Source organism: Halichoerus grypus, chromosome 3, assembly GCF_964656455.1.
Source record: "Halichoerus grypus chromosome 3, mHalGry1.hap1.1, whole genome shotgun sequence".
NCBI classification, from domain to species: Eukaryota; Metazoa; Chordata; class Mammalia; order Carnivora; family Phocidae; genus Halichoerus; species Halichoerus grypus.
In genome coordinates, this window is record NC_135714.1 from 63,595,711 (window position 1) to 63,616,746 (window position 21,036).

At 36.1% G+C, this 21,036-nt stretch overlaps 1 long non-coding RNA gene and 1 pseudogene across 2 annotated transcripts in view; both read right to left on the reverse strand.

Annotated features, from left to right (window-relative positions):
• LOC144381258 (uncharacterized) overlaps positions 1-21,036 on the reverse strand; it is a 54,124-nt gene that overhangs the window by 18,691 nt on the left and 14,397 nt on the right. The gene's annotated exons all lie outside the window — the stretch shown is intronic.
• Positions 18,449-18,545, reverse strand: LOC118521108 (U6 spliceosomal RNA; annotated as a pseudogene).

Here is a 21,036-nt window from a genome sequence, read left to right on the forward strand (position 1 = left end):
ACAATCTCCATACATAGGCTCTGATTCCTAGAATATTAGAGTTTATTTTTTTAATTTTTTTCAATATTTCATTTATTTATTTGAGAGAGAGAGAGAGCACAAGCAAGGGTGGGGGTGGACGTGGGTAGGGGTTAAGGGAGAGGGACAAGGAGACTCTGTGCTGAGCACAGAGCCCAGTGCAGGGTTCGATCCCAGGACCCTGGGATCATGACCTGAGCTGAAGGCAGATGCTTAACTGTCTGAGCCCCCCATTATTTCCATTGATATAGATAAAATAATTAACATCTGGCTGGATTCATAGACTTTTCCAAGGGAAAATTACTCATTGTCCAGGTAGTGTTAAACAAAAATGTCTTATATCTGTGGTTTTTAACCTGTGCTCTGGTCACTTGAAGTTTCCAGGGATGAAGTTCAGAATGGCCAGGACCCCAGGACCTTCGCATTTTCCCATTTATACATTGGGGTTCCATGAAAGACTATATAAGAGAGACATATTGTAGTGGAGAAGAGGCAAATGGTGTCTGGACTAAACTAATCCATTCCCTTGTTCTTTGGGGCAATTAAATGACACAGAATTATCACTTTTGGGTTCTCAATGAAGAATTCTTAGATATTCTGGGGATTACTCGCTTTGAAGTTTGGGAATCTATTGTTGATTGGGCATCTCACACTTGGCTCCACTAGCTTGTTCAATACTCTCCTCTCAGGTCGTCATTATTGCCCCCACCTCTCATGTCCATAGCAGATATTACTAATTTACTATGGCATTCTTTGCCATTGAACCTAAGAAAGATCTCCGAGGTCTTATTAACATGGTACCCCGGGTAGCCAATACCAATTGATTAGCACTTTCATGTGTGATGAAAGCTATTTGCTCTTCCTGGTTCATTAGGAAAAACTGAGCATATTTGAATTATAGGGTTCAGTTTCTAGTAATAACTCCAATTACCACATAATCCTGGACAAGACATTTACCCTCCCAGTGTCTCAACTTCATTACTTATATAATGGAGACAATAATTACTTTTACAATGATTACTTAGCTTCTAAGTTATAGGATGGTTGTAAGGATAAATGAGATTGTATATGAACATCCTTGGAGAAAAATAAAAACCTCAGGAACACCTATACTACTATAAGTTATAATTACCTAAGTGTGGAGAATTCCCTACCAATAGTAAAGTCCAAAGTTATTCCCATTTTTTGCTTCTTTTACCTCTAAGTTCTCCTTTTTGCTTATCTATAAAATGTCAATATTAATACTTATAGAGCTATTATGAAGATTGAATGAAAACATATGCAAAAGACCCTAACTTAGCTTTTGGCAGAATTCAGACTCCGTAAAGTGTCATTATCATCTTCCTTACTAGCCAGTTCTCTGGCCATTGTTAGCAAAGTTATGGTTGAGTGGCTCTGATCCCTCAGTATAAATGAGCATGTTCAGACCACACCAACATAAAAACCAGGAGGATCTAACATGCAGTATGGTGACTATAATTAACAATACCATAATAGAATAGTCAAAAGTCACTAAGAGAGTAGATCTTAAATGTTCTCACCACAAAAAGAAATGGTAATTATGTAAGGGGATGGAGGTATTAACTAACGCTTCCGGGTAATCATTTTACAATATAGAAGTATATCAAATTATCACTTTGTACACCTTATACTTACACAATGTTATATGTCGATTATATCTCAACAAAGCTGGGAAAAACATTAAAAAAAACAAAACAGGAAATAAAATCCAGTGGAGGTTTGGGGTTCTCTGATGGTGATGTATGGGACTGGTTATGTAAGTTTGATGATTCATTCCAGAAAGTAAATAAGGTGAGAAAGGAAATGCGTGCGTGAGAAATGTTGGGTGAGATGAGGCTAGTTGTAATCCAGAAGGCTGCAACTTTATGACAATGAAAACATGATGATTATATCATCATCACCATGACTGGTATATAATGCAGGCTTACTAACTGGCAGGCACTACAGTAATTGTTGAATACATTATCTGATTTACTCTTGCTAGTAATCCTAAGAAGGCCTGTGTTACAGACAAGAAAACTGAGACCTGGAGAAATTAAATAATTTGAAAGCAATGGAACTGGGAATGAATTCAGACATAAGTAACTCTTATTCACATAATTAATATAAAAGTCAAGCTGTGGTTCATGAATCCAATAGATTTCTGAATGAGAAGAAAAGGAAGATGGAAGAATGAGGAAAGAAGACCTTTAAAAGTAGAGTTGTCATAAAATACAGGATGCCTAGTTAAATTTGAATTTCAGCTAAAAAATAAATAATGTTTAGAATAAATATGTGCCAAATATTATTTATTTGTTACATGTATATTTTGTGAAATGCTTTAGCACAGTGAAGTTAGTTAACACATCCTTTACTTCACATAATTACCTCTTTGTTGTTGTTTTTATGGTGAGAACATTAAAGTTTTACTCTCATAGGGACTTTCAAATATACAGATAGTATTGTTAACAATAGTCACCATACTGTACATTAGATCCCCAGAAATTATTCATCTTGTAACTGAAGGTTTGTGCTCTTTGACCAGCATAACCTCATTTCCCCCACCACTTTGCCCCTAGAAACCACAATTCTACTGTTTCCATGAGTTCAATATTTTTAGATTCCACATATCAATGAGATCATACAGCATTTGTCATTTCCTATCTGAATTAATTCACTTAGCACGTTACCCTCAAGGTCTATCCATGTTGTTGCAAATGGCAGGATTTCCTTCTTTTTTATGACTGGATAAGAGTCCATTTTGTGTGTGTGTATGTGTGTGCGTGTGTACAAGTGTGTGTGTGTGTCTGTGAATAATCTCAAGATCTTTATCCACTCATCTGTCAACAGATACTTAAGTTATTTCCATGTCTCGGCTATTGAAAGTAATGCTACAATGAACATGGAACTGCGGGTCTTTCTTCAAGATAGTGATTTCATTTCCTTCAGATATATAGTCACAAGTGAGATTGCTGGATTATATTATTCTAGTCTATTTTTAGTTTCTTAAAGACGCTCCATACTGTTTTCCTTAGTGGCTGCACCAATTTACATTCCCACCAATGATACACTAGTGTGCCCTTTTCTCCCTATCTTCACCAGCATTTGTTATCTCTTCTCTTTTTGATAATAGCCAATCTAACAGGGGTGAGGTAATATCACAGAGTTTTCACCTATGTAAAACTCCTAGGAGTTTTACAGTTTTAGGCCTTACCTCTAAGTCTGTAATCCATTTTGAGTTAATTTTGTGAATGGTATAAAGTAAGGGCCCAATTTCATTCTTTTGGATGTGAATATCCAGTTTTCTCAGTACCGTTTATTGAGACTATCCTTTCCTCATTGAATATTCTTGGCTCCCTTATCAAATATTAGTTGATGGTATATGCATAGGCTTATTTCTAGGCTCTTGATCCTGTTCAATTTGCTTATGTCTTCTTTTGTGCCAGTACCATATGGTTTTGATTACTATAGCTTTGTAATGTAGCTTGAAATTAAAAAGGGTAATGACTCCACCTTTGTTCTTTCTCAAGATTGCTTTGGCTGATTGGGGTCTTTTGTGGTTCTATATGAATTTTATGATTATTTTTTTCTATTTATGTGGAAAAATTCCATTGGAATTTTCACAGGGATTGCACTGAATGTGTAGATGGTTTTGGGTAATATGGACATTTTAACATATTACTTCTTCTGATCCAGAAATATGGAACATCTTTCCATTTGTTTGTGTCTTCTTCAACTTCTTTCATCAATGTCTTATAGTTTTTGGCGTATAGATCTTTTATTTCCTTAGTAAATTTATTCCTAAGTATTTTATTGTATTTAATGCTTTGGGGAGACTTCTTGCTAAATCGGGAAACTTTTTAAAAGGGGAAACAGCAAGTTAATGAAGAATGATCACTAAGTAAGATACATACATAAGGAACATTTTCTGTAACACATTATGAGGAGCAAAATTCTTAATCATATCTACTACAGGCTACTTGATTTCTTTATTTCAGAGAAAAAGAATGCTTGCTGATGATACAGTATTTTTTCCTATAGAAATGGCTTTTTATCAATTTTTTAAAGTTTCTTTTAGGTTATAGAGTCTCTGAGAATCTAATAGACGCTACAGACTATCTCTCCAGAAAAAGCTTATACACATGCCCAAATCCTCTCCCAAAGCCAGTAGAGACCATAAAGAAAACCCGTGCTTCAAACCATTCAAAAGGAGACAGCATGGCTTACTGTACAATGTGCCTTGAAGTCAGAACAACACGTCTCACATAGTAATAGACTAGTAATTGTTGAACACCTGAGTCTTGGGGTGGGAGAGCCAGTTCCAGGGTATAAACAATCCCACTGTGGCTGATTTAAAGCTACCTGCGTAGTATGGCATCACTGAACACAGAGTTGGGAAGACATGCACAGTAGCACACCATTGTATAGTATTCCATTCATATACATACACGAACCATAAATGTAAAAGACCTCAAGTACATAGATAATAGTAAAATGTAATGAAATATTTAGAGCATGATGAGTTTTATGTATTACCTTTTTAAATATAATTTATGTAATCATAAGTTTATATAATTTAATTTTTACTAATGGCCATATTTAACAATAGCTTGCAAATTTCCTGAAAATTTCACAAGAAACTCTCACTGGTTCAGCACAGCACTGGCTTGGCTCCTCATGGAATAAGTCTTATAGTTGTCATAAGAATTGAAGACAGCTAATGCAATACTCAGAAGTTTCTGAATAAAGCAAGTAATTATCAATGAAAGTATTGTTGCTATTACTATTAATGAGTAACTTTATACACAAAAGCTATTCTTCTTATTTTAGCCAGTGACACAAGAGAATTAATATTTTTCTGTAATTTTCTGTGTTACTGTTCAATAAATGGGGACAGAGGAATGCACTTTGTTCCTTCCAGTGTAAGTGCTGTTGACAATAAATTCAGTTTTGAAAAGTACACTCACATACTTGCTATATGATAAATGAGTCCAATAATATCACATTATAAATGGAACTTGATGATTTCAATATAATATACTTCATAAGTGGTATTTTATTGGGTTAAACTTCCCATGGAATAGCATATAATTTTCTCCACAATATACTAACGGTTCACTTGGTCACTGAAGTTTTTAAATTTATTTTCTTTTATCTACACTCTCTGCCGATTTTAGGTGCTTAGAGAATAACTGGATTTCAATTCAAGTTTATATGCTCTCATTAAAACAATAATCCTTGCTTTTTAAAAAATTCATTTAAAAATATATTTTATCTTGTTCTCATTTCCTTTTCTCTCTCTAAATGTGACAATATTAAAAGTAGTACTGCAGCAGTTTTGACAAGCTACTTAACCATTGAGACATAAGAAGGGAACAGCAACATCCAGTGAATGTGTTTTTTTTTTTAAGTTCCATAAATTGCCCCTTTGTTTCTATGATATGTCGATAGACTGCAGATACTGTGTGTTTCTCTATATCATTCTCCTACAGCAGGATGAAACTGCCAGGACCCCTTCTAGAAGGTCATCATTTATGGAATAACCACAAATGTGATCAATCAAGTCATTCCAATGGAGCAATAGCCAGTATGACCTCAACAGACTTCGGCTTTTGGAGCCAGATCGCTTTAGTGACAGACATAACCCTGGTGGGTCGGCAGCATCCTTCACTGCTCACTCTGCCATCTGCCACTGTGGAAACTTCATCATTAAAGGCAGAGTTGTGCTGGACAAATTTGCAAATGGTTTTGAGAGCATTATTATTGCACAGAATGTTACCATCTGTAAGTAGGCAAATCTGAATTAAACAATGTATGTCTACCTAACTTTCTTTCTCTATGTATATCTTAATAGAAAATGTGCATGCATTAATCTCAAAATTGGAACATCTCAAAAAGGAACATTTCCTTTGTGTGATGGAATTAGAGCCTTGCAAAGGACCTTGAGAGCTTAACTTCTGACTTTTAAATACATCTGCATTTAAACTATGACAGATCAAAGAATATCTATGTTATTTTGCCTGTCCTTCTTCACAAAGTATTTTTAATTGTCTGATTTAACTCACATTTTCTATTGCATTATCATATTATTATCAAATATTCCCATTTCCATATATATGTATGTATGCTTTTTAAAAAAATATTTCAACTGTATCTTTGAGATAGCACCAGCTACCCTCTTGCAACTTTCAATGCCATGAAATAAATTATAGAGATTATAAAGACAAATTAATAAAAACCTTAAACCAGAATTTTCAATTCATAAGCCAGGACTGTTTTATACATATGGTATGTATGAGATATATATTATGTATGTATATATTTATATATATTCATATTCTTTAGGTCCTACTACATAGGATTAGGATTAATATAATTGTTATTATATAAGTATAATAATATAGTATTTTATATTATGTTGTTATATTATTATTATTATATTTTTATAATTGTCAGTGTACAGACGAGGTAACCAAGGAACAGAAGGGCAACTTCATGCTCAGGATCACACAGTTTGTAAGCTATAGATTAGAGATTTTTAACTCAGCCTATCTGGGTCTAGAATCTGTTATCACCTGATCAGAGTCTGGATCTCTAGAGTTTAAAAAGATGTTCGTAGATGATCTGTGGTAATGATGGAAGTAGAAGAAGGTGTTCTATGGACATAAAAAGGAAAGAATGGCATTATAGAATTTTCCGTATCAAGTGTTAGTGCTCAAATGTACTGCCCAAATACACTCACTTTTCACTGTTGAATTTTAAAGACAGAAGGAAAATCTCAAAGAGACACAAAGTACCTAATTTATTATAAATATAAGGTTAAGTTCCTAGTATTTGCCCAAGATGTTTGCTTTGGAGAAAGACCTCAGTCTTTTACTCCATCATGTAATTGTTCTGGGATTGTTATCCTGGTCATCTACTCTGGACAGTCAGATGCTGTATCTACCTAGTCTCAAACAGAAGAACCTGAACAGAGAGGTAGGAGGTTAACCTCGCCTGCATGAATGGAGGCAAGGCACTGGCAAATCATGTGTGGAGCACAAGATCCCATCTTTAAGTCACAGTAAACCTTCCCATTTAAAAACCTGGCCTAATGCTTTTCTCATTGTCTGACAAATCACAATCCCCTCTCTATTCTGTGGGGAAAAGCTAATAAAAATAAAGCATGGAGAGAGGGCAGAGGCTTAGATGGATATTTTGTCATGTGAGGAATAATGGAAAACCATGAACAGATATTCAAAAAACTACCTCTTCAATTCTCACTATAGTACATCTTTGATATTAGAAAACATCTTAGCAAATTAAATGTTTGGATATGTCCTGTAGTAAAGGTAGATTAATAGAACTAGTGTATGAATAACAGTAAAATTATATTAAAAATAGTAAAACACTGTCTACTCCAAATTATCTATGTCATTAAAGCCTTCTGCTCATCAAAGACATTTCAAAATAGGGTATGGAAACATTTTGACAATGGAGGGGGGAGGGATGAGTAACAATAATCTTTTTTTCATTGGTCTTATAACAAAACCAAATAGCTTTGCTTAAAAATTTATGTTCAGGGGGAAGATGCAGAGTGGGAGCACCCTAGGTATACCTGGTCCCACAAATACAACTACATGAAACTCACATCAGTGTAAATAACCCAGAGAATGACCTGAAGACAGGCAGAACAAGCTCCACAGCTAAATGTAGGGAAGAGGCCACACTGAAGAGTGTAGGAAGGGCCAAGAGACAGGAAGTAAGCAGACTCATGGGACTGTCCATGGGAGGGAGGGACTCTGTGGACACAGAGAGGGGAGTGAAACAGACTCCCAAAATGGAGAGCCTGCCCTCCAAAGAAGACAAACCACTATAACATTTGGCTTTGAAAACCAGAGGGGCAGAATTTCATGAGTTCTTACAACCCATGAGACTTAAACCCTGGAATTTTTAAAAATCAGTAGGCTTGGCTCTGGGAGAGTCAGGAGGGCCAGAGGAAACTGATTGCCCACCTTCAAAGAGACAGCACAACTAGCAACCCACAGAGATACAGCATAGAAGCAGCAGTTTGAAAGGTGCTAGCTCATACAGAGTTATTTGCTAATCTCAAATCAGGTCCCAGAGGGACAGAAATCATTGGGGAACTCCTCCAGGAACAAAGAAACTGACAGGCACCATTTCCTTCCCCCACCCCACAGTGTAAACACATGGCCACCCAAGGGACCTGTTATCTAACTTGCTAGCAATGTCCCCCATCCCCCCTGCACTGTGCTCCCACCAATCTACCCCTCTGGATAGCCCACTGCAGCCCTGGCACTGAAGGGCCCCTTGCACAGAGAACCCAGGGCACATAAAGCTTGCTAGCACCACTGCGCACCCCCCACACTGCCCCCCAGTGCTGTGCTTCAGTGGATCTTCCCTCTCCAATACTCTCTGGGAGCTCATGCAGGGCTGTGCCACAGGCCTGGAAGTGTGTAAGCAGCCCTTACAGTGACCAGTGCCACTCCAAAGTGACTTCTGCTTCAGAGAGAAGGAAAGATAACCACACACACCAGTCAGATGTGGGTCCCAGAAGTGGGCTGGAGGCAGACAAGTGGTCTGACTGCAGACCCCACACACCAAAGAAAGCTTCTCAGGGGAAAATAGAAAGAAAATGCATGGCAGTGTGGTGCTACTACATCTCTGGCAACCACCTGGTCTGACCAAACTCAAGCCCAAGGAGTCACCAGACTGGCCCATTAACACCACAGGAACCAATCACTACCCACAACAGGCAAAGAACCGTTGCAGATGACTGGGCTGAAGGAAAAATTGGCTCAGCCACAGCAGAAGGGCACATGCAACACACATAGGAGACACCCCTGAAGCACCAGGTTCTGATGAACAGGGCATGCTACATAGCAGGGCACTAAAGGACCTCTTCTTCATAAGGCCACTACTTTCCAGTGCAGTGGACATGGCTGTCTTTCCTAACACAAAGAAACAGACACAGAAAGTTAGACAAAATGAGGAAACAGAGGAAAGTGTCCCAAATGAAAGAACAGGACAAAGCCATAGGAAGAGACCTAAGGAAAACAGATATAATTAATATACTTGACAGAAAATTTAAAGTAATGATCATAAAGATACTCTCTGGACTTGAGAAAAAAGTGATGGAAATTAGTGAGACCTTAACAATGAGATATAAAAGAACCAATCAGAGATTAAGAACACAATAAATGAAATTAAAAATACACTAGATGGCATAAATACTAGACTAGAAAAAGCAGAAGAATGAATCAGTCACCTAGAGGACAGAATAATGGACAGTAATCAAGCTGAGCAAGTGAGAGAAAAAATATTATGCAAAAGACTGGACTTATAGAAATCAGCGACACCATCAAGCATCATAACATTCACACTATAGGCATCCCAGAAGGAGAAGAGAAAGAAAAGGGGGCAGAAAATTTATTTGAATAAATAGTAGCCAAAAACTTCCTGAATCTGGGGAAAGAAACAGAAATCCAGAACCAGGAGGCACAGAGATTCCCCAAGAAAATGAACCCAAGGAGGACCACACGAAGACACACGGTAATTAGAATGGCAAAAAGTAATGATAAAGACAGAATTTTAAAAGCAGTAAGAGAAAAGAAAGCAGTTACATACAAAGGAAATCCCATAATGCTATCGGTGATTTTTCAGCAGAAATCTTGCAGGCCAGAAGAGAGTGACATGATATATTCAAAGTGCTGAAAGGAAAAAATGCAGCCAAGAATACTCTATCCAGCAAGGTTATCATTCAGAATAGAAGGAGACATAAAGAGTTTCTCAGACAAACAAAAATTAAAGGGATTTATGACCAATAAACCAGCCCTACAAGAAATGTTAAAAGGGACTCTGAGTGGAAAGATCATGAACAAGAGTAAAGAAAGTAAGAAGCAGAAAGGCAGTAAAAATAAGTATATCTGTAAAAAGGAATCCAAGTATATCACTAAAGAAAGACAACTAACAGTGAAAGAAGAGAACAAGAGAAGAAGGGAACAAATAAAAATGACCATAAAATGAATAACAAAATGTCAATAAATGCATACCTACCAATAATTACTTTGAATGTAAACTGACTAAATACTCCAATCAAAAGACATAGGGTGACAGAATGGATAAAAAAGCAAGATTCATCTATATACTGCCTACAATAGACCTCATTTCAGACCTAAAGACACATGCAGATTGAAAGTGAAGAAATGGAGGAGTATTTATCATGCAAAATGGATGTCAAAAGTAAGTCAGGGTAGCAATACTTATACTGGACAAAACAGACTTTAAAACAAAGATTATAATGAGAGACAAAGAAGGACACTATATAATCATTGAGGGGACAATTCAACAAGAAGTATAACAATTGTAAATATGCACCCAACATGGGAGCTCCCAAATATTTAAAGCAGTTAATAACGAGCATAAAGAAAGTATTCAGTAGTAATACAATAGTAGTAGGGGACTTTAATACCCCACTTACATCAATGGATAGATCATCCAAATAGTGGCTTCAAATGACACATTGGACTAGATGGATTTAACAGGTATATTCAGAACATTTCATCCTAAAAAGGTAGAATACATATTCTTTTCTAATGCACAAGAAACATTCTCCAGAATAGATTATGTTTTAGACCACAAAACACATATCAACAAATTCAAAAAGATCAAAATCATTCCATGCATCTTTTCTGATCACAACACTATAAAACTAGAAATCAATCACCAGAAAAAACCTGGAAAGAACACAAATATAAGGAGGCCAAATCACATGCTGCTAAACAATGAATGGATCAACGAAGAAATCAAAGAGGAAATAAAAGAATACATGGAAACAAATGAATAAGAAACACAATGGTCCAAAATCTTTGGGAGACAGCAAAAGCTCTTCTAAGAGGGAAGTTTATATTAATACAGGCCTACCTCAAGAAGCAAGAAAAATCTCAAATAAACAACCTAACCCTACACCTAACAGAGCTAGAAAAAGAAGACCAACCAAGACCCAAAACCAATAGAAGGAAGGAAATAATAAAGATTAGAGCATAAATAAATGAAATAGAAACTAAAAAAACTAATAGAATAGATCAATGAAACCAGGAGCTGATTCTTTGAAAAGATCAACAAAATTGATAAACCTTTAGCCAGAGTCATAAAAAAAAAAGAGAGGACTCAAATAAACAAAATCAAAAATGAAAGAGGAGAAATAACAACCGACAATACAGAAATACAAAGGATTATGAGAATATTATGAAAAATTATACACCAACAAATTGGACAACCTAGAAGAAATGGATAAATTCCTAAAACATACAACCTTCCAAAATTAAATCAGGAAGAAATAGAAAATTTGAACAGACTGATTGCCAGCAGTGAAATTGAATCAGTAATCATAAAACTCCCAACAAACAAAAAAGCCCAGGACCAGATGGCTTCCCAGATGAATTCTCTGAAACATTTAAAGAAGAGCTAATACTGGCACACCTGGGTGGCTCAGTTGGTTGAGCATCTGACTCTTGATTTCAGCTCAGGTCATGATTTCAGGGTCCCCGAGCTGGGCTCTGAGCTCAGTGCAGAGTCTGCTTGGGATTCTTTCCCTCCCTCTCCCTCTGTCCTTTATCTCACTCACGTTCTCTCTAAATAAATAAATAAATAAATAAATAAATAAATAAATAAATAAAATCTTCTTCAAATTTTTTAAAAATAAAGAAGAGTTAATGCCTATTCTTCTCAAACTATTCCAAAAAAATGGAAGGAAAACTTTCAAATTCATTCTACAAGGCCTGCATTACCTGATACCAAAACCGGATAAAGATACTACAAAATGAACAAACAAAAAAACCAAAAACTACAGGCCAATACCTTTGATGAACATAGATGAAAAAATCCTCAACAAAATATTACCAAACCGAATCCAACAACACATTAAAAAAATCATTCACCACAATCAAGTGGGATTTATTCCCTGGATGCGAGGGTTATTCAATATTCACAAATCAATCAATGTGATATATCACATTAATAAAAGAAAGGATAAAAACCATACAATCATTTCAGTAGATGCAGAAAAATTATTTGACAAAGTACAACATCCATACATGACAAAAATCCTCGACAAAGTAGGTTAGAGAGAACATACCTCAACATAATAAAGGTCATATATGAAAAACTCACAGCTGACCTCATACTCAATGGTGAAAACCTGAGTTTTCCCCTTAAGCTTGGGAATAAGGCAACGATAGTCACTCTCACCACTTTTATTCAACAAAGTACTGGAAGTCCTAACCACAGCAATCAGATTAAAAAAAAAAAAAAGGGAAGAAGTAGAACTTTCATTATTTGTGGATAGCCTGATACTCTACACAGAAAACCCTAAAGACTCCACCAAAATACTATTAGAACTGAAAAATTAATTCATAGTTTTGCAGGATACAAAACCAATTTACAGAAATCCATGGCATTTCTATACACTAATAATGAAGCAACAGAAAGAGAAATTAAGAAAGCAAACCCAGTTATAATTGCACCAAAAACAATAAAATACTTAGAAATAAACTTAACCGAGGAGCTGAAAAACCTTTACTCTAAAACTATCAAATATTGATAAAAGAAATTGAAGATGACACAAACAAACTGAAAGATAATCCATATTCATGGATTGGGAGAACAAATATTGCCAAAATGTCCATACTACCCAAAGCAATCTACAGATTTAATTCAATCCTTATCAAAATACCAATAGCATTTTTCACAGAACTAGAACAAACAATCCTAAAATTTGTATAGCATCACACAGACCCCAAATAGCCAAAACAATCTTGAAAAAGAAAAACAAAGCTGGAGGTATCACAATTCCAGATCTCAAGTTACACGACAAAGCTGTAATAACCAAAACAATATGGTACTGGCACAAAAACAGACACACAGAAAAATGGAACGGGATAGAAAGCCCAGAAAAAAACCCACAATTTTATGGTCAATTAATCTTCGACAGAAGAGGCAGGAATATGTGATGGGGAAAAAGACAGTCTTTTCAACAAATGGTGTTGGGAAACTGGACAGCTACATGCAAAAGAATGAAATGGGACCACTTTCTTAACCACTCACCAAATTAACTCAAAATGAATTAAAAACCTAATTGTGAGACCTGAAACCATAAAAGTTCTAGAAGAGAGCACAGGCAATAATTTCTCTAATGTTGGCTGTAGCAATATTTTTCTAAGCGTGTTTTCTGAGGCAAGGGAAATAAAAGCGGAAATAAACTATTGGGACTATATCAAAATAAAAAGTTTCTACACAACAAAGGAAACAATCAACCAAACTAAAAAACAGCCTACTAAATGGGAGAAGATATGTGTAAATGACATATCTGATAAAAGGTTAGTATCAAAAACATATAAAGAACTTAAATGACTCAACACCCCAAAAATAATCCAATTAAATATGGGCAAGAAGACAAATAAAGTCTTAAAAAAAAAAAAGTGGGAGGGGAGGCACCTGGGTGGCTCAGTCAGTTAAGCATCTACTTTTGGCTCAGATTGTGATGCCAGAATCCCAGGATCAAGCCTGGCATCAGGAATCCCTGCTCAGAGGGGAGTCTGCTTCTACCTCTCCCTCTACCCCTCCTCTGGCTCATGCTCTCTCTCTCTCTCAAATACATAAATAAAATCTTTTAAAAAATGGACAGAAGACATGAACAGACATTTCTGCAAAAAAGACATACAGATGGCCAGCAGACACATGAAAAGATGTTCAACATCACTCATCATCAGGGAAATGCAAATCGAAACCCAATGAGATATCACCTCATGCCTGCCAGAATGGCTAAAATAAAAAACACAAGAAACAACAAGTGTTGGCAAGGATGTGGAGAAAAAGGAACCCTCTTGCACTGTTGGTGGGAATGCAAACTGATGCAGCCACTTTGGAAAACAGTATGGAGGTTTCTCAAAAATTTAAAAATTGAACTAGCCTACAATCAGGTAATTCCACTACTGGGTATTTACCCAAAGAATACAAAAACACTAATTTGAAGAGATACATAGATCTCTATGTTTATTGCAGCACTATTTACAATAGCCAAATAATGGAAGCAGTCCAAATGTCCATGGATAGATGAATGGATAAAGAAGAACTGGTATATATATATATATATATATATATATATATATATATACACAATGCAATATTATCCAGCCATAAAAAGGAATGAAATCTTGCCATTTGCAATGACATGGATGGATCTAGAAGGTATGATGCCAACCCCAAAATAAGTCAGTCAGAAAAAGACAAATACCATATGATTTCACTTATATGTGGGATTTAAGAAACAAAACAAACAAACAAGGGGCAAAAAGGAGAGAAATAGAGACAAACTGAGAAACAGACTCATAACAATAGAGAACAAACTAGTCCTTGCCAGAGGGGAGGTGAGTGGGGCATGGGTGAAATAGGTGATGGAGATTAAAGAGTATATTTATTATTATGTGCACTGATTGATGAATAGAATCATTATATTGTACACCTGAAACTAATATAGCACTGTATGTTAACTACACTGGAATTAAAATAAAAACCTTAACAAAAGTAAAAAAATTATGTTTAGAAAATAATTTGATAACATTTCTAAAGAGCTAGAGTTAAGAGACTATGGGGAAGTAATTTTTTTCCTGATTAAAAAAAGATAATCATAGTACTTTGCTCTGCCAGATATGCCCTAATTTTTTCTTCTCTATTCTGCTCAGATTGAAAAAAGCTGAAGTCTATGAGATCCAAGTCTATGTGGGAAGGCTAAACAAGCCCATTGCGGAGACTTTCCGAACAGAGTTGATGAGAGGTACTGAGAGGCCTGCCCTTGGATTGTTCCAGAGAAGATTGCTCCTTCTCATTTGCTATGCGAGGTAAAAGAAAGCTGCTGAAGCTTTGGCTGAAAACAACAACAACAAATCTCAGGTCAAATAAATCCACTTAACTGCATGCCATAGATGTTCTTAAGTTATTTATTTTATTTAAATCTGGCAATGGGTGAATGATGTTGAAGTTTATCTTAATCGGCTTGAGATGCTATAACAAAATATCATAGACTGGGTGGCTTAAACAACAGATATTTATTTCTCACAGTTCTGTAAGCTAGGAAGTCTAAAATAAGGTGCTGGCCAGTTTGGTTCTGTTGAGATCCCTCTCCTGGCTTGCAGTGGCTGTCTTCTTGCTATGTCCTTATATGGTGGGGAGAAAGTGAGCTCTGGTCTCTTTTCCTCCTGTTAAAAGGACACTACTGTCCTGACCTCAAGTGAATCTAATTACCTCCCAATGGCCCCACCTTCTAATGCCATCACACCAGGGATTAGGACTTCAGTATATGAATTTAGGGGGACATCAATATTCAGTCCATAGCAAGGTTTCTAGAGAGATTAAGTGTTCTAATAAGATGACCTGAGAAAAGGAGGAAGTATTTGCAAACATTCCGATTTTAACACTGAAATACTCACTATAGCATTTCTTTAATTACGCTATGAGTTAAATCAGGGTGCCCAAAAATGTACTGGCTCTGGAGAATAAAGAGTAAGGAGCTACAGTACCTCTGGTTTAGTCTTCTTTAAAATTAAGCTGAAAATACTATGCAGACACTGAAAGGAATGAGGAAGTTTTGTATACACTGACCTGAAATGACTGGCTATATTAAGTAAAAAAAAAAATCAAAATGCAAAACAGTTTTTAAAAGTAAATTGTATTTTGTGTAAGTGGTAGTGAAATATAAATATAGATATATATTTGTAAAAAGAAATTTTGGAAGGATAAATCAGTGTTATAATTAAATGGTTAATTAAATGAGAAAGAGTACAGGATAAAGAAGGCAGTTAACTTCTAGAACAGAACTTCTCTAAATATGTCTTCTTATGTAATTCTCACCTTGGGAACATATATAATTTTCATACTCCAAAAATAAATTACTTCAAAATGGAAAAATATATCTATTCCTAAAACACTGAACCAAACTGAAATGAATGAACCAATTATATGTCAAATTGGCAAGATATATACATGAAGAAAATACTTATTGTAATTGACTTTTATGCCCAGTATTTTGACTGTATATCCTTGATGAAATATATTCAAAACTGAGCTTCAAAAAAGACTTACATTTCATTCATTAATCTAACTTTTAGAAATATTATTGATACCATTAATTTTAGTGTGTGTGTGTGTGTGTGTTAGGATGAAGTGAATAAGAAACTGTATAGGACCCAATTTATGAATTTCCGCAGATAACTGTTAAAAATAAGATAAATAACATGATTATTTTTCTCTTCCATTCATTTTTTCAATGAAACTATATAATTTGGCTTAAAGATTTAAATTCAGTTTTGATGTGAAAACATTTAGGGTTCTACCATTGTGGACTCTTCGGCATCTGCCTGCTTGCCCAGGAGAGAGCCCCAGCTGCTGCTACCCCAGCCTCCTATCCAAATACTGCCCAGTTGTCTTGGACTCCTGAAGGAGGGTTTGGGCTTCATCATGTCTGCCATGGCGGGAGCCGCATCAGCTCCAGTGCACAGACCTGACCTGACCAGACCCAAAGATGCTCTAGCTCCTCTAAGTGCTGTGTACTCAGATGATATGTGGCCTAATAGAGTGTGGGATTTGGTGTCCCTAGGCTTCCTGGATAATTCCAGGCAACACATACGGAAGTGTAGGGCCATTAACAACTCTTGAGACAAACTTTGACCAGTGCGCCAGGAGTCAGGAGGAAGCCTGAAAATAAATTCTTCTCACTTCCTTTTCCCCCACTGAGGACTATTCTGAGGCCAGTCATTTATGAAAGCCTGATTGGAAGGTTTCTTACATGACTAGGCTTCTTCCTCTGCCTCAATTCCCTTTTACCCGCATTCGACGTGTCTTGTGTTTGGGTTTGCATCTTCCAATAAATAAACCCTTAATAGGTAATCTCCTTCCGGTTCTGTTTTATAGACAATCAGAGCTAAGAAAGCAATTACATTAATGTGTTAGCACAAAAGAAATTTTATTGTGAGAGGGGAAAAGAGAGATAGGTATGAAAACAAAGAAATAAAAATCACGTAATTCAATTTGAATTGGAAATATCTGCAAGAATCGACAAAAATAACAACCACCACCAGCTTATTTCATGGTTTTGTCTGCTGAAAAGCAATAATAATAGCAATGAGCATATTTATTACCTGGATTATGGTCTATATTTATTTATTTCCATAAAAGCACCAGAAGAATGACTATTTCTAAGTCTAAGCCAAGTTATAGAAGATGAACCTAAGATCTGGGGGATGCCAAAACGCAAGCTATCAAAGAAAATGAATTACCTCAAAAGGCCATAGAAGCCAAAATGAAGAGGATCTCAACAATCAAAGATAGTAAAATTTAAGCATCAAAAAGAACATTGAATACAAATTATTAGGAAAAAAAATGTTATGTAAAAGTCCATTAAATTCATAGCATAAGAGAGAAAACCAACAAAACTCAATTCATTAACTACCTTATTCAAAAGCAAAAAACTAAAAATAAAAATTTAACCTGCTTTTCCTTTATGAAATGAATCTGAAACTAACTAGTGCTGGCTAATAAAGGCAAGTTTTTTGGGGCGCCTGGGTGGCTCAGTTTGTTAAGCATTTGCCTTTGGCTCAGGTCATGATCCCAGGGTCCTGGGATCCAGCCCCACATCGGGGAGCCTGCTTCTCCCTCTCCCTCTACCAGCTACTCTGCCTGCTTGTACTCTCTCTCTCTCTCTGTTAAATAAATAAATAAATAAATAATGTTCTTTGAGAAGAATTCTTACTGGTAGATGTTGATGGAATAATAGAATTGGAAAATCATGATTTTGCAACCTCTAGTAAAATAATCGATATTTATTTTGAATCTTATCAGGAAGTGAATTTTTACTGACTTCTCTAGAAAAGACCTTTTTCTTTAATAATGAAAAAGATATAAATAGATTAAAAGAATATTGATTTATAACCTGGCGATTAGAAATGTTTTTTAAGGCAAACTATATTTGTGAGAATATTTGTTTTATAAAGTATTTTTCACTTAAACTTTAAAATATTTTATATATTTATCTGAGAGAGAGAGTCGGGGTGGGGGGAGCAGAGGGAGAGGAACAAGCAGACTCCTCGCTGAGTGCAGAGTCTGACGCAGGGCTGGATCTCGAGACCCTGAGATCATGACCTGAGCCGAAATCAAGAGTTGGGTGCTCAACTGACTGAGCCACACAGGCTTTCAAAGTGTTTTTCTTAGCAGTTTGATTTTATTCACCAGATTCATGACAATTTAGCCACTGAGTATGACCTCACTGATCAAGCTCTCAATAGAGCAGTATAAAAGAGAAATGTAGAATCTTTTAGCATGTGGAACATTGCTACAATACTTTCTTCTCACAAAATAATAATAATAACAGTTATTATTATTATTATTTTAATGCTTCATGAATTTGCATGTTATTCTTGTGCAGGGGCTAATAGTCTCTGTATTGTTCCAACTTTAGGTACTGCCAAAGCAAGCACAGAAAACATTATTTTAAAAATAAATAGTGGTTCTCGTAGATTAAATTAAAATTTAGATTAGAAACAATGGATCAGATCAGTGTTTAATGTTTCAGAAGTAACTGGAAGTGATCTGAACGATCTATTGCAAATAAGAGATCAGGTAGGTAATATTTTAATGACTTGAACTCAGCAGCAGAGAGTGGGCATAATTATTTGAATTTGAGAGGTGTTTCAGAAATGGAGGTGGAGGCTGGAAAAGAGGAAATGTTAAACAGAAAGTCAAAATAGAATCCCAAGTGAATAGCTGTGGTGAATGCTTAACTAGCTTTTCATAAAACTCGAGATACAGATTACATGGTGTTGAGCGGTGACTAAGAGATCAGGAAAAGTGTTTTGAAAGCTCCATATCACGATATAATAGCATGACATTTAAGACATTTAAAAGTCTAAACTGTCTTCCCATTGTCATCGCCCTTTGCTCTCCAATAACCTCTCTGACCCCAGTGCACCCTCCCAGGGATCTAGTAAGTCAGTAATAGAAACACATTCTGCAGTTTCCCACCTTGTGTTTTTATTTATACCATTTTTCTCCTGTGTGATATAACCCTTCTCTCACACCTCTGCTGCTTGCTGAAATCACTCTGGTTCTACAAGGCTCAATTCAAGTGTTATGTACTTCATCTCCCAGACAAGATCAATTACTTCTTTTTTTATGTCTCCATAAAATTTAGTTCATAATTTGATTATAACCCTCATAACATAATTATTTCAATTGCAGGTTTCATTCTGTTCCACTAGAATATAAGTGTTCACAGGCTTAACTTGCTTTGTTGCATAAATGAGAGTCTCCTTGTGTAAACTGCTATGTGTTATTTAACATTAATTAAAACATATTTACCTACTCTTGTCATTCACTGTGCTAAGCTGCTGGTGATGCAACAGTAGGTCAGACCATTATGGTCCCTGCTAAACCTAACATCTAGTAGATGACACAGAGATTCAAAGAGACTAATTAAACATAGTGTCATAAGCTTGATAATCATGATGATAATGGTGATGATTACGTTAGCTAATAGTTACTGAGTACTTTTATGAGCCGAGCATGATACAAGCACTGTACATGTATTATTGAATCCAACCCTCACAACATCTCAGTGACAGAGGAAGCACAGAGTTCTTATAGAGTCAGGAGCACACTTAACTAAGACTTTGGGAGTCAGTGAAAGCTTGCCTAACAGAGGGATTTCTAAGTTGAGACCTGAAAGAATGACTGGAGATTAGGCAGGTAAGAGAGAAAAACAGTGAGGGGGAGAGAGAGAGAGAGAGAGAGAGAGAAAGGGTGTGTGTGTTCCAGTGAGGGCTAGAGATAGAAAAAGTATTTCGAACAGGAAGCAAAAACCGAAGTCTAATATATAAATATATATATATATATATATTAAGTGGATATTGGGCTTTCTACTTCCAAAGTCAGACTATATCATGGAGCTTAATTCCTTTGGAAACAGACACAAAAAGCTAAAAACTGGACCAGATCCACTGTCTTAATTTTTCAGATAGAAGCACTGAATACTAGTTCAAGGAAATGAGTTCCCAATGCCATGCAGAGTCATTGGCAGGAGTCGGGCTCCCGGGCCACTCTCTTTCCAGGACACCCCGCTGGGGCCTCTGTGGATTGTCGCATGGTTTCCTCGTCAGCCAGCCAGCAATAAATGTATGCAGATAAAAACATGTTTTATGATTCCCAACCACCACATTCCAGCTCACGTTCTTCTCTTGATTATTATTTAATAAGAAAACTATAAATTATGGAATATAATAGTACATATCTGTACTTAATCTCTAAACAGATGTGATCTAGAAATGATTCCTCTCAATCTTCCCTTCAACACATTAGTTTCATCCTGAAAATGCATCATGACTTTTTATCTTGTAGGCTATATTTCCATCTTAATCATATCTCTGATGGACAGTCTTAGTTTACTCCTATTTTGAAGTGTTGCATCAGTTGTAAGAGCATGGCCTTTGGAGGCTGACAGACTGGCATCCCAATTCTGGGTCTGCCACTTACCAGCTGTGTGACCTTGGGCCAAGCATATAACATGTCTGCATTAGTATCTTGCCTCATGGTGTCCTTGCGGGAATTAAGAGACAGCATGCATATAAAGTACAGTGCATAGTGCTCGATATATGGTTCGTTGTGAAAACTTTTGACTTGTGAGATATATTTTTTACACCAAATCATAAAATCACAGCTAAAATAATAGCTGCTTTAACTATTCCACTTTACTGATAGGGTCTATAGACTGATAATGTTCTTACCTGCCAAAATGAAATATTCATTTAGCTTCCACCACCAGACTGTAGACTTGTTAAGAGCAACAACTAGGAATTTCCTCTACATTCTGGCATCTACTACTATGATCATCACATAGCGAACACTCATATATATATTGGTTAAATTACCTAATTATTTGTTGTCTGAGCCAAAGCTAAAACTCAGGTTTCCTGA